The 14958-nt window shown below is 43.5% G+C and overlaps 1 pseudogene; it reads left to right on the forward strand.

Annotated features, from left to right (window-relative positions):
• Positions 1 to 14958, forward strand: part of LOC132222427 (T-complex protein 1 subunit beta-like) — an 88605-nt pseudogene that overhangs the window by 62161 nt on the left and 11486 nt on the right.

A 14958-nucleotide genomic window follows, 5' to 3' on the forward strand; every position in this document is an offset into this window, starting at 1 on the left:
AGGGACCAAACCTGACAGGCTTTCATGAGCAAGGGAGGCGCCGCATTTGCATGCTTTTCCCCTGAGGACCTGTCTGAACTGCCAGGGGGCTCCTCCCTCCCTGTGGTTACATGGGGAGGGCAGGTGGACCAAGGTGCCTGGGTCAGAACTCAAGGACATGCAGCTGGTCTGTACATTCTACAAGCTTGTCTGTAAATAGTTAGAGACACACTCCGCCAGGACAGAAAGTGGAACTTTTATGGTTCCCCAGTGCAGGTTGCACATAAAACCTCTCAGAAGACATCCTGGGACAGGATTTTGGAGATTACAGTGCCCGATAGCGGTTATTCTGAGCTAAACGGTCTGAGGACAGGTGTATGAACCAGCTTCCTGAGACAAGGCAAACATGTCTGCCACAGGGAAGCCTTCCCTGGCATTTCTGAAAGAGTGGCAGCGCCAGTCCTGCTACTTGCACGCAGGTAGTTCAATGCAAGGATGCCCTGGTCCTCAGGGAACTTCCTCAGGGGAAAACCTGAGGAACATAATCCTCCGCAGCCCAGGCCTCTAGTGCCACGTCCTCAGCTTGCACATGGGAGGTGCTGTCACCTGGCCGGGTGTGAACTCAGCATCCTGGAGTGTCCACCATGTGGCACAGAAGTGCCTGTTTAGCTCAGGGAAAATGTTTTCTGGTATCTGTGGGGGACCCTCTGTTACTGTTGGCAGTGAAGCTTCAGGGAGAGGTAAGCACAGGGTATAGGACTCACCATGGACAGTGTGCAGTTCCCTTCCTAGGAACGGGACCCCTTAAATAAAACCCCTGAGACTCCATGCTTATAATTCTAGGATTGTGCCTGAGACCATATGAGTAAGTCATAGTGGAAAGGACAGCTGTGGAAGAAAGGGGTTACATGCTAAACTGACAAGCTCAGGGAAGGCCTGCATGGCAGTCTTGCAAACTCAGAGACCTAAAGTAACCACAAAGGATGGTCTGAAATTAAACTAACTAAAAGCAGTTATGGTGGGTAGTTACGTCCTGGGCCAGTATCTTCACTGACAAATGAACCTTTACCTTAATTGAGTCTTTCTGTCGTTTTGTATCTATAATAACATGCCCTTGAAATGTCTGGGTAACTTATAACTTCCCTTTTTATGGACCCCTTGGGGCACAGCCTAATGTGCCTGGGTGCCAGGACAGATACCACAAATTCCTTCACTGATATCATGTTAATTGTTCCTGTACCCACCTAAGAATATATCTATCATTTTACCTTTTATCCAATCCCAGGGTCTTACCCCTTTGCTTTCTGTTGCCTCTCTAGTCTATCACCAATAGATTTCATATAACCCACCTACATCCCTTCCTTTGATTGCAATGTATAAATATAGATGTAACCCACCATTTTCCAGAGCATTATCTTAATTCCTTGAGGTTCTGCTTCCCGGCATTTGTCTACAGTTCAGCTCAAATAAACACACAAAAATTCTTTATGGGTTTGGATGTTTTTATGTTAACACAGCTTAGCCCACCTTCCTCACTCTGGGACACAAGAAATTGGGCCCACCGCTCCATGGAGTGATTTTCACCCATTGCTTTTAGCACCTGAAAAGTCATTTCCTCCATTTTTTCATGAACAAAGCCTTGAGTGCAAAGTCTTACCACCTGGGTGGTCAATAATCTTGTTGGGTGATTAAGTCATAAACTCTAACCCCTGGATGCAGGTCCTTGAAGAGCCCCAAGGAGCAGCTCAAGAAGAACACGCTGGCCCTTTGGTGAGAACCTGGACATGTGGGCTGACCTGGTCCTGGGCCGCAGAGGGGAGACCACCTGACATCCAGAGCCGGTGAGGCCGCTCTCATCAGGGTCCCCGGTCCCTTGGTGTTTACAGATGTGCCAGGTCAGACTTGGCCAGAGAGGAAGGTGTGCTTGGGTGAAGACTGGTACACACTGTTGGTTGCTGAGAAGAAAATATACCAGGTATGCCTATGCGTATGTGGGTGTGTGTGGGTTACTCAGGTGTGCTCATTCCCAGGAAGGAAGGAGTGCGTCTACTGGGGAAATGAGCTGTGATGCTGTGGAAATTAACAATTGTGGAGGCACACGGATCACATGAAAGTGACAGTGGTAGATCCTGTGGGATAAACCAGACATGGTCACATAAGAAATAGAGGTAGGAGAACCAAGATGGCGGCATAGGTTAACGCCGGAGTTTGCTGCTTTGAACAACTACTTCAAAAGTGAAACTAAAACACGGAACGGACATCACCCAGAACCACAGAAACGCTGGCTGAGTGGAAGTCCTACAACTAGGAGGAAAGAGAAACGCACACGGACACTCAGAGGAGGCGCAGTGGTGAAGTCAAATTCTGAGGTGCGGAGTGCGCGGAGCGGGCTGGCGGTGGAGGGCGCGGTTGTTGTTTTCAATCGGGAGGGAGTCGCAGACTCTGAGCACCAGATCCGGGCGAGTCTTTAGGGACCCAGACTCAAACGCGAGAAGCGGGACTGTCTGGCTTCGGTCAGAGCGAGTGCAGCTTTCTCTCCGAGCTTTGCAGCGGGTGCTGGGACTCAGAGAGGCAGAGCCCCTGGGGACAGGACTGAGAGCCGCCATAACTGCTCTCTCCGGCCCACCCTGTTGATCCTGTGCGACCCGCCCCGCCCAAGCCCTGCACGGAGGCATTTGCCGGATAGCCTCAGGCAAAGGCTAGATTAGCACCTCCCTAGAGGACAGAAGTTCTCTCACTGCTGACACAGCTGATTCTCATAGCCACTTGGCCTGGAGGTCAAACCCTCCCTGGAATTAGCTACAACAATCAAGATTTAACTATAAGACTTCGAACAAAGACCACTAGGGGGTACACCAAGGAAGCATAACAAAATGCGGAGACAAAGAAACAGGACAAAATTGTCAATGGAAGAAATAGAGTTCAGAACCACACTTTTAAGGTCCCTCAAGAACTGTTTAGAAGCTGTCGATAAACTTAATGAGATCTACACGAAAACTAATAAGACCCTCGATCTTATATTGGGGAACCAACGAGAAATTAAGCATACACGGACTGAAATAACGAATATTATACAGACGCCCGACAGCAGACCAGAGGAGCGCAAGAATCAAGTCAATGATTTGAAATGCGAGGAAGCAAAAAACATCCAACCGGAAAAGCAAAATGAAAAAAGAATCCAAAAATGCGAGGATAGTGTAAGGAGCCTCTGGGACAGCTTCAAGCGTACCAACATCAGAATTATAGGGGTGCCAGAAGATGAGAGAGACCAAGATATTGAAAACCTATTTGAAGAAATAATGACAGAAAACTTCCCCCACCTGGTGAAAGAAATGGACTTACAGGTCCAAGAAGCGCGGAGAACCCCAAACAAAAGGAATCCAAAGAGGACCACACCAAGACACATCATAATTAAAATGCCAAGAGCAAAAGATAAAGAGAGAATCTTAAAAGCAGCAAGAGAAAGAAACCGAGTTACCTACAAGGGAATACCCATACGACTGTCAGCTGATTTCTCAACAGAAACTTTGCAGGCCAGAAGGGAGTGGCAAGAAATATTCAAAGTGATGAATACCAAGAACCTACAACCAAGATTACTTTATCCAGCAAAGCTATCATTCAGAATTGAAGGTCAGATAAAGAGCTTCACAGATAAGGAAAAGCTAAAGGAGTTCATCACCACCAAACCAGGATTATATGAAATGCTGAAAGGTATCCTTTAAGAAGAGGAAGAGGAAGAAAAAGGTAAAGATACACATTATGAACAACAAATATGCATCTATCAACAAGTGAATCTAAGAATCAAGTGAATTAATAATCTGATGAACAGAATGAACTGTTGATTATAATAGAATCAGGGACATAGAAAGGGAATGGACTGACTATTCTTGGGGGGGAAAGGGGTGTGGGAGATGTGGGAAGAGACTGGACAAAAATGGTGCACCTATGGATGAGGACAGTGGGTGGGGAGTGAGGGCGGAGGGTGGGGCGGGAACTGGGAGGAGGGGAGTTACGGGGGGGGAAAAAAAAGAGGAACAAATGTAATAATCTGAACAATAAAGATTTAATTAAAAAAAAAAAATGAAAAAAAAAAAAAAAAAAAAAAGAAATAGAGGTAAAGATATAAATGAGATGCCTTTGACAGTCAACAGGAATGAACATGCCAAGGTGAATCAACCCTCAAAACAGGAGGAAGTATTGAAAGCCCAGGAGGTACATGTTCAGGAGATCGGAAGTTATTTCTGAAATTATTTCCCTCACAAAGTGGTCAGAGGATAAACTAAGACCAGAGTGTGAACCTAGAGCCAGTGGACCATGTGTTGGATGCGAGTGGAGCACCTGCGTGGATTGCAGGGAACCAGGTATATGAACTATAGAGACACAGACAGAGCTCCTGGGTCCTGTTCCTTCAGGAGAGTTTGGTGCTGGATCTGCAGCAGCTGCACTGCTTCCTTTGTGGTGTTTATTCTCTAGACTCAATTGTAAGAAAAATTTCTAACATTGTTGATGTAGATGAAACTCTATCAAAACTAGGATGTTGTGGTGCAGTTGTAGATAAAGATTAGGGAGTAATTATGTTTGGGTTATGAAAATATTGTTATTGGAAACCTGATGTCTGCATGAGACCCTTTAGAAAATGTGACTATATCCATAAATGATGGGGTCAACTGGAACATGCATCTGACTCATTGGCACATTGTGGGTAAAGGAGCCTGGGAACATGATGGGCGGTTAACTAAGACTGAGGACACACACATCCAGGATTCTTATTTCGTTAGGTTGTCATCTCCTTGTTTAGTCAATTCAAGTTTGCTTTTCTCATTTTCTCTGAAACAGCCCCACATATTTCCTAGAGACTTGAAAGACACTCTGTTGAGAGTGTGCAGGAGCCATTTGTGTGTTTATATTGTACTTTATGTCTTTCCTGAGTTTCCTTCCTAGTTCTTTCAGTTTTCTGGTGCAGTTTTTATGATTTTCTGTATACAAGATATTGTCATATGGATAGAGATAAAGTCAGACATTTTAACATGTTTCTTTCTGATCCATATGTTTTGTATTTCTTTTTCTTGCCTAATTATTCTGACAAGGACTTCTAGTTTTGTCCAATAGAAGTAGTCACAAGGGCACCCATGTCTTGGGCCTGATGTAAGATGAATAGCTTTCAAATTTTCTCTGTGTAGCATGAGAAAATTGGCTTCTCAAATGTGGCCTTTATTACACTGAGGTCCATCCCTTCTACAGCTAATTTGTTAAGAATTTTAATCATGAAGGGAATTTTAATTTTTAAATGCTTTGTTCTATATCTATTTATAACATGGTATACTTTATCCTTCAGTCTATGGATGAGGGTAGCCCATTTAATGGTTTCCAAATATTGAACTGTTCTTGCATTCTTGGACAATATCCCACTTGATTATGGATAATGATCCTTTCAATATGCTGTTAAGGTCCCTCATATAATGTTGAGTTTTTTGCATGTATTTTCATTGGAATATTGACCTGTCATTTTTGTGTGTCCTTACTTGAATTTGGTATCAGTGTAATGGTCACCTCAATAAATCTGTTTGGAATGTTGCCTCTGAGAAATACAACTGTTGATCTTCACAGGGTGTGGTCAGTTGAAATAATAGTTGGTTTCAGACCACATATTTATTTGATATTCCATCCAAGAGAATGAAAGAAACCATATTATCTATTTTTTTAATAATTTTTATTTCTTGAAGTATTACAAAGAGTATTACATATGTCTCCTTTCCCCCCACCCCTTTACATTCCCCTGGCCTCCCCTACACCCTAGTGTCTTGTGTCCATTGGTTATTCTTATATGCATGCATATAAGTCCTTCGGTTGATCTCTTAACCGACCCCCAAACCCTCCCCAGGCTTCCCACTGTAGTTTGACAGTCTGTTCAATGCTGCTCTGCCTCTGTATCTACCCCTGTTCATCAGTCTATACTGGTCCCCATTATCTGTCCCAACCTCACTGGAGCCATCCCAACCTCACTGGGGCTGTTTCGTCCTCACCAGGGCCGTCCCAACCTCACTGTGGCTATCCCTACCTCACCGGGGCCATCCCAACCTCACCGGGGCCGTCTCGACCTCACCGGGGCTGTTTCCACCTTACCGGGGCCATTCCGACTTCACCGGGGCCGTTTCAATCTCACCGGGGCCGTCCCAGCCTCACTGGGGCCGTTTCAACCTCACTGGGGCTGTCCCGACCTCACCTGGGCCGAGAAACCATGTTATCTTGTATGGAATTCATGAAGTGTTTTTGTCCTAAGATGTACTTCCCTTACCCCAATCTCCAGGGAGCTCGAGGAACAGGTCTCGGTCGCTGCTCTCTGAAATCTACCGGGGTTTGTGCTGAATACACTGCTGTGCAGGGCTCCCAGACCATGGCTGAGCTCTTATATGACACTAAGGCAAGACCATTGCTAGGAGACACAGATGTCATCTGTCAGAGACATTAGGCTCATGAACTCTCTGGTGGATTGGCTGGGCCTCCCTGAAATGCAAGGATCTTAACCAAGTCCTACATTTCATGGAAAGACTTTGTGTGCTGACAATTTCCTCAGGCTCACACACCCCTCTGCACTTTTCTACCCCTATGAGTGAATAAGTGATACACAGCATGTTTGCATGTGAGAATGTTTCTATTAATAGTGTAAATCTTTCAAAACACAAAGCTATGAGTAGTAGTCACTGCACCATGGGTCTGGAGAGACTCTTGGAGAAACTGTCATGTGGAGAGGAAGGCAAGGCCCCTCAGATAAATCAGCCATAAATTCCTCCTACAACTGCTCTTGGAGCTTCAACTCAGAATGGGTGATTCTTTATCGCCTCCTGGTGGCCTGAGCGCCCACTGCAGCCCAGCCCTCATGTCTCCCTCAGGGAGGTTTGTGTCTGAGTTCACAATGACATCCACTCACAGTGTCTGTTGCACAGCAACACACTGCCTTGTCCTCGGATCTCAGGCTGTTCATTTGCAGATACAGTGTGTTCTTGACCTTTTCTCTGGAGATGGTCAATCGGCCCTTCACAGAGTCTGCATAGTATGTGCTCTCACCATTCGCAGTAATAGCACAAATTCATTCTAGCCCCTTCCCTGGAGGCTGGCGGACCCAGTTCATGTAGTAGCTACTGGAGGTGAATCCAGAGGCTGCACAACCCTCCAATTCAAAAAGCCCATTCGTGAATTCTCATAACTTTTGCTCCAAGCATGTCACAGGCTTGGGGGAAATACTGATAAGGCACCTTCCTAGGACATCTGCCACATTGTTTCCTTGAAAACAAATAAACTGTCACTATTCAAGACAATAGCCCTGGTATCAGCTCAACTTTAGCCCTAATTCCTTTCCCCTTCCCTGTCACCTAGAAACAGCAGACATTGCTATTTTATGTAGAGCTGCATTTTGCAAGCGCCCTGTATTAACTAGTGATACACCGGCCCTTTCCTTTCTGTTTCATAAAACACTCTTCCTCTCTGTCTCTCATTTTAGTTGTGAATTATTGCACACCCCGAGTCACCTAACACTCATGCCTGCATATGACCCTTGTGATCGCTGTCACCATGTCCCCACATGATGGGGGTCAAATGGAACATACACCTGACTCCGTGCCACATTGGGGGGAAAGCTACCTCAGTACATGAATCGGGGATTAACCAAGACCGAGGAAAAAGAGGTTCAGGGTTCTTGTTTCTTTAGGTTGTGATCTACATGTTGTTCAGCCAGTTCAAGTTTTCTTCCTTCACTTTCCTCTGAAACAGCCCACATATTTCCTAGAGTCATGAAGACACTTGGTTGAGAGTGTGCAGGAGCACAAATCATTTGTGTGTTGCTTTTGTATCTTACATATTTCCTGAATTCTAGTTCTGTTAGCTTCTCATACTGTTTTTAGGGTTTTTCTATGCACAAGACTAGGTCATCTGCATACAGATAAGGAAAACATTTTAACTTGTTTATTTCTGATTTAGATATTTTAAATTTATTTTTCTTGTCTAATTATTCTGTCAAAGTCTTCAAGTTTTGATAAATCAAGTATTTGTAGGGGAGCCATTGACTTTTGCCTGATGTAAGAATAAAAGCTTTGAAATTTTCTCTGGGTAGCCTGATATCACTTGTTGGCTTCTCAAGTGTGGCCTTTAGTATATGGAGGTCCATCACTTCTACATATAATATGCTAAGAATTTTAATACTGAAGTGATTTTCAATTTTATAGGCTTCATTCTATATCTATTTATACGATGGTATACTTCATCCTTCATTCTGTGGATGAGGTGTATCACAGTTACCGGTGTTCATATGTTGAACCATCCTTGCATGCTAGGATGGTGTCTCACTTGATAATGGTAAATAATCCTTTTAGGGTGGTGTTAAGTTTCCTAGTATATTGTTGAGAGTTTTTGCATGTATGTTCATCATGGATAATGTCCTGTCATTTTTGTATATTTTATTTGGCTTTGATATTTGTGTAATGGTCACCTCAATAAATTTGGAAGTGTTGCATCTTTCTTTAATTCTTGGGAGAGTACAAGAAGAATTGATTAAAAAGTTAACAATTCTTTTTTTCTCTCTTTTTTTATAACTTAAAATAATGCAAATGGTATTACATATGTGTCCATTTTTCCGCCCTGCCCTAGACAGTCCCCTAGCCTCCCCTATCCCCCAGTGTCTTATGTCCATTGGTTATGCTTATATGCATGCATACAAGTCCTTCGGTTGATCTCTTACCCCCCCTACCTCCTGTCCCCCAACCCTCCCCGGCCTTCCCGCTGCAGTTTGACAATCTGTTTGAGGCAGCTCTGCCTCTGTATCTATTATTGTTCAAAAGTTTATAATGGTCTCTATTATCCATGAATGAGTGAGATCATGTGGTATTTTTCCTTCATTGACTGGCTTATTTCACTTAGCATAATGCTCTCCAGTTCCATCCATGCCATTGCAAATGGTAAGAGTTCCTTCCTTTTTAGAGCAGCATAGTATTCCATCATGTAGATGTGCCAGTTTTCTAATCCATTCATCTACTGATGGGCACTTAGGCTGTTTACAAATCTTAGCTATGGTGAATTGTGCTGCTATGAACATAGGGGTGCCTATATCCTTTCTGATTGGTGTTTCTGGTTTCCTGGGATATATTCCTAGAAGTGGGATCACAGGGTCAAATGGGAGTTCCATTTTCAGTTTTTTAAGGAAACTCCATACTGTTTTCCATAGTGGCTGCACCAGTCTGCATTCCCACCAACAGTGCACAAGTGTTCCTTTTTCTCCACATCCTCTCCAGCACTTGTCGTTTGTTGATTTGTTGATGATAGCCAATCTGACAGGTGTGAGATGGTACCTCATTGTTGTTTTGATTTGCATCTCTTGGATGATTAGTGACTTTGAGCATGTTTTCATATGCCTCTTGGCTTTCTGAATGTCCTCTTTTGAAAGGTGTCTATTTAGGTCCTTTGCCCATTTTTTGATTGGATTGTTTATCTTCCTTTTGTCAAGTTGTATGAGTTCCCTGTAAATTTTGGAGATTAGGCCCTTATCAGATATGACATTGGCAAATATGTTTTCCCACACAGTGGGTTTTCTCGTTGTTTTGTTGATGGTTTCTTTTGCTGTGCAGAAGCTTTTTATTTTGATGTAGTCCCATTTGTTCATTTTCTCTTTACTTTCAAGTGCCCTAGGAGCTGTATCAGTGAAGAAATTGCTTCGGCATATGTCTGAGATTTTGTTGCCTTTGGATTCCTCTAGAATTTTTATGGTTTCCTGTCATACATTTAAGTCCTTTATCCATTTTGAGTTTATTTTTGTGTATGGTGTAAGTTGGTGGTGTAGTTTCATTTTCTTGCATATATCTGTCCAATTTTCCCAACACCATTTATTGAAGAGACTATCTTGGCTCCATTGTATGTTCTTGCCTCCTTTGTCAAATATTAATTGAGCATATTGGTTCGGGACGATTTCTGGACTCTCTATTCTATTCCATTGATCCATATGCCTATTCTTGTGCCAGTACCAGGCAGTTTTGAGAACAGTGGCTTTGTAATACATCTTGATATCTGGTATTGAGATCCCACCTACTTTATTTTTTTTCAGGATTGCTGCAGCTATTTGGGGTCTTTTTTTATTCCAGATGAATTTTTGGAGAGTTCGTTCTAGATCTCTGAAGTATGCCGTTGGTATTTTAATGGGAAGTGCATTGAATTTATAGATTGCTTTGGGTAGTATGGACATTTTAATGATGTTGATTCTACCAATCCATGAACACGGTATGTTCTTCCATCTGTTTATGTCTTCCTCTATATCTTTTTTCAACGTCCTGTGGTTATCTGAGTAGAGGTCTTTTACCTCTTTAGTTAAGTTTATTCCTAGGTAGCTTAATTTTTTTGGTGCGATGGTAAACGGGATTGTTTTTATAATCTCTCTTTCTGAAAGTTCACTATTGGTGTATAGAAATGCCTCAGATTTCTTGGGGTTAATTTTGTATCCTGCTACATTGCCAAATTCATGTATTAAGTCTAGTAGCTTAAAAAGTTAACAATTCTTATTTGAAATTCTGGTAGAATTCACCCCATTAGGTCCTTTGCTTTTATTTGATGGAAGGTTTTCATTATTACTTCAATTATTTTTTAAAACACTATCTCAATCTAGCAAAGTTGGGATCAAATTTCTAATTTGAGACCCTACTAAGTGGACTGAGAAATACAACTGTTGATCTTCCTAGGGTGTGGTCAGCATTGAAATAATAATTGGTACAGACCACATTTTTATTCAATAGGCATCCAAGAAAATGAAATATAACCCAGTTTTCCTATATAGGATTCATAAAGTACCGGGTGTAACAACATGAACAGTTTTGTATTACTGCTCATGTGTGAACGCATGTCTTTTCCAGAAACTTGTGTGTGACTGTGTGTATTTGTGACTGTGTGTGTGACTGTAACTATGTGTGTCTGTTTTTGACTCTGTGTGTCTATGTGATGGTGTTTCCTGGGCAACTTGTAGGAGAACAGTATGGATGCAGGGGATCCCATGGACTTCTCCTAGCCTTCCAGTTGATCCCGATGCACATATCACCCACAGTGAAGCTAGAAAACCTTGAATCCAGGAGGAAAGATGGATGGAAGAGTTCCATGATGCACATCCCAGCCCTCTGGGTCACCTATCCCCATCGTGTGGTTAGCACCGCTTCCTGTAGGACAACAGGAGGCCCTCATATTAATGGGTGTGGGGCTCCCTGTGTTTGGTGCACTGAGCTGGCAGCTCTTCCGGGGATCAATGTGGACCCAGAGAGGATGGGTGAGCTGTGCCAGCTCTGAGTGTGCTCTGGCCTTTCAGCAGAGGGAGGGCCATGTGATCTCCCTAGAACCAGGAGGGGCGAGGGCTCAGGGAGAGTCAGAAACTGAGCGTAGCTGTGAGCCAGAGGGAGGGATGTAGAGCTGTGCACACAGCCCATTCCCAGCATCCCACCCGTGGAGCTCCCACTCATCAAGTAAAAGTGGAAAGGGCAGTGAAAAAAGTCACTTTTAGAATTTGTTAAGGAGACTTGTTGAAAGAGAGTCCATCACTGCCCACAGAACCCCTGCAAACAGACAATGTCCCTTCTTCATTGTTGTTTGCAGGGAGAATATGAGAAGGAAGAATCATCCCTGGAGGCAGCTGAGAGCTTGAGAGGAAATCTCTGAGCCCAACAGGGAGCCCCGCCTCTACATCCTGCCTCTGCCCCTTCTCCTGGGGCTGTTCTCTGTGCTGTGGGTCCTGAGCGCCCCCTGGTATCCTGAGTGCCCCCTGGTATCCTGCAGCCCAATCCTGCTGTCTCCCTCAGGAAGGTTTATGTCTGGCTTCACTGATCCTCTCACTGTGTCTCGCACAGTATACACGGCCGTGTCCTAGGTGCTCATGGAGCTCAGCTGCAGAGAGAACTGGTTCCTAGTGGTGTCAGGAGTGACTGAGATGCTGCCCTGGAAAACTGGCTTCTTGCCCCTGTCCAGTGGACCATCCACTGCAACCTTTTCCCTGGGGGCTGGCGAATCCAGCTCTGGTAGTAACTGCTGGTGACTGAGCCCCAGGACACAGTGCTGGTGATATAGAGAGTCTGCAAGGGCTTCATCATACTTGAGCCCGAATCCTGAAGCTGCACCCGGGACAGGACACCTGGGCCCAAGGAGCATCAGTCCCTGTCAGTCATGTGCAGTCACTCCCATCCTATGACCACCGTCTGACCCCTGAGACCCTCACCTTGGGGGGCTGTCACCAGGCACAGGAGAAGACCCTGTAGTCTCATCTTCTTCCAGACCACAGCTCTGCCTTCCCAGAGGCCTTAGGCCTGTTTGAGGAGAGAGCTGTGAGCCTGCACAGCCCAAGAGAGGATTTATCCTGGAGCTTGAAGAGACATTTGCATGTGGAGCAGCCTTTCCTATAAGTTGAGGGAGTGAGGTCTGGCTTTCCTGGCCTTTCTGGGGTCCATTTGGGGGTGTCTCTACGCTTGACTTCACTCAGCATGTAAGTCAAGGGCAGGGACCACCTGGGTCATGAGATACATTGGAATTAGGTCAAGAACAACCTCACCTAAGCAGAGGAAGAAATGTTGAACTAGAAGAATAGGTTACAGTGGTAAATTCTCATTCATTTTTCAAAAAAATTTCATAGGGATTAGCATTTATTTAGCTTCTGAAATGCAACACATATCTATGATTTCAAATGTTTGTCATTGTCATTTTGTATGCTAATTATGTTCACCTTGGTGTAAAAATATTGAAATGAACAGACATTTTTAATACCACATTTTCTTCATTCCTTCACCTTGATATGAGTAACTGCTTCCCAAGCACAGGAAAAAGAGAGAACCTTGATTCTTGATGTTGGAACCATTTTATTGTGTTATAACACACAGTGCAAACTCTTTCCTTATGGAAGCACAGCCATATTGCAAAGATCCCCAAAAAATCACATCAGAAAGAATTATGTTTTAACTTGGAGAAAACATAATATAATAAGCAGTGATTATGCATGTGCACAATTGATAATCTTTTATATGTTGAAATGCTATGGCAGCCTGTTAAGTGACGTGATTTCTCAGTCTAGTGTTATCAGTGATGTTGGGGTTCAAGTAAGGGAAATTGGAGAATTCCTAGCATACATTTTCTCACAGGAAAGGGAACTTCAACCCTGTAAGGAATCCCTCATTCCCAGCCTCCCTCTGTCCTGTCCCTGGGGATGCTCACTGTCTTCAGAGGGTGCTGGGTTCTCCCCATAGCATACAACATCCTTAATGTGTAATTCACACATTCTCCCATCAGGCACATGATTTGGAAAGATGTTCTCCTGCTGAGCTTGCCATTTAATTAACTTGATGGAATATTTGGTGGGACAAATGATTTTTACTTTTACTAAAGCACAATTCATCAGTATTTTCTTTGATGGGTCCTGCTTTGGGTGATTTTTCATAGAACTCCTCAGAAAATGCTGAACCTCAACTATCTATGCTGATTGGCTACAGCAGCCACAGGGACTGGAGCAGGTTCTGGTACCAGAGGGAAGCACTGCTGGGAAACTACCCATAAATCTGAACATGACTGTGGATCTGGGTGAGGGGAGGAAGCTGGACTTGTTCTGATTTACATGACATAGATATGTCTGATGTTCATGGACAGAGAGTTGCTGGAAATGTGGGTTTAAAGGCTCCTCCAGTGAAGGCCGAGATGTCAGTGCAGGATATCATAGACACAGCTTGTATCATCATAGGAAATACCTGAATAATTAGGAAGAGGAGTTTGTGAGATGTAGAAAGTCAAAGATCATTCAGGTAGTGATGAAGAAAAATAAGGAATGTGTTCCTTCAAATTGTTGGGAAAGGGATTCCTTGTTTTTACATGCACATTCTCACAGTGCCTCTGTTCTAGAAAATAACACTTTCCCAATCCAGGGAATTAGGACTTGGACAACTTTGGAGTCATTACTCACATGGTCTCTCCATGAATCAATGAAGCTGCACAATTCATTGGGGCTTCCATCATAAAATCTGTCAATACTTAGAGGGAAGGGTGGACACCCATCACTGGAGGAGCCATGGCAAAGGTGTGGCTGTAGGAGGACCCATCATTCTATTAGACCAGTGCTTCTGTCTCAGTCTATCATCTTCATTGTAATCATCATCATCATCGTTGTCGTCATCATCATCATCATCATCATAATCATCACAATTTGCTTACTTATAACCATTCTCATTTTCAATAGACATGGTAGTTATCCCCACACAATTTCTTTTTTAAATAAATAAAGCAGGCATCTACTCTTCAGATACCACTGGGAATTCAGACCACAATTGCCCAATATAAGTTGACACTGGCCTTTGAAAAAGCCAATGATAGATTAGTGAGAAAGTACAGATTCCCGCCAAGACATTGGGTCAAATTTCATTTCCAAATTTATCATCATCATCACCACCACCACCACCATCATCTTCATTGTCAACATCATCATCACTATCTTCATTATCATGTGCCTACTTATATGTACCATGCGCTAACCGATTGTGCCACTGGAGGTCCTTGCCTACTTATAATTATTCTTCTCATTTTCTGTAGACCTGCCTTTTTTACCCACATAAGGACTCTCTTTCTTTGAATTTTGCTCATTTTGTATAGAAGTTAAGTAAAATACATAGCCATACTCTGTTTTCTATATCATTTGACTTCTAACAACTGATGGCTCATTGCTGCCTCTCCTCCATCTGTCCCCAACACAGAAAATCAGATAAGAAACCATAGTTTTCTCTTTTGATGTCATTGTGAGATTGAAGCCACCCACCACTTTCCCAAAATAACAGCTCTGCTCCATTCTCCTTTCCTGGCTCCATCAAAGCAGGTCTGTCTTGATCAAGGGCCTTTCCTGAGTTTCTAAGGGATTTTAACTCTGTGCATAATGAACATTCTATGCCATTTGGTGTGTTTGTTTATCATCAGCCTGTACATCTGCACCAAGCTGTC

The sequence above is a fragment of the Myotis daubentonii genome, chromosome 20 (genome assembly GCF_963259705.1).
Source record: "Myotis daubentonii chromosome 20, mMyoDau2.1, whole genome shotgun sequence".
NCBI classification, from domain to species: Eukaryota; Metazoa; Chordata; class Mammalia; order Chiroptera; family Vespertilionidae; genus Myotis; species Myotis daubentonii.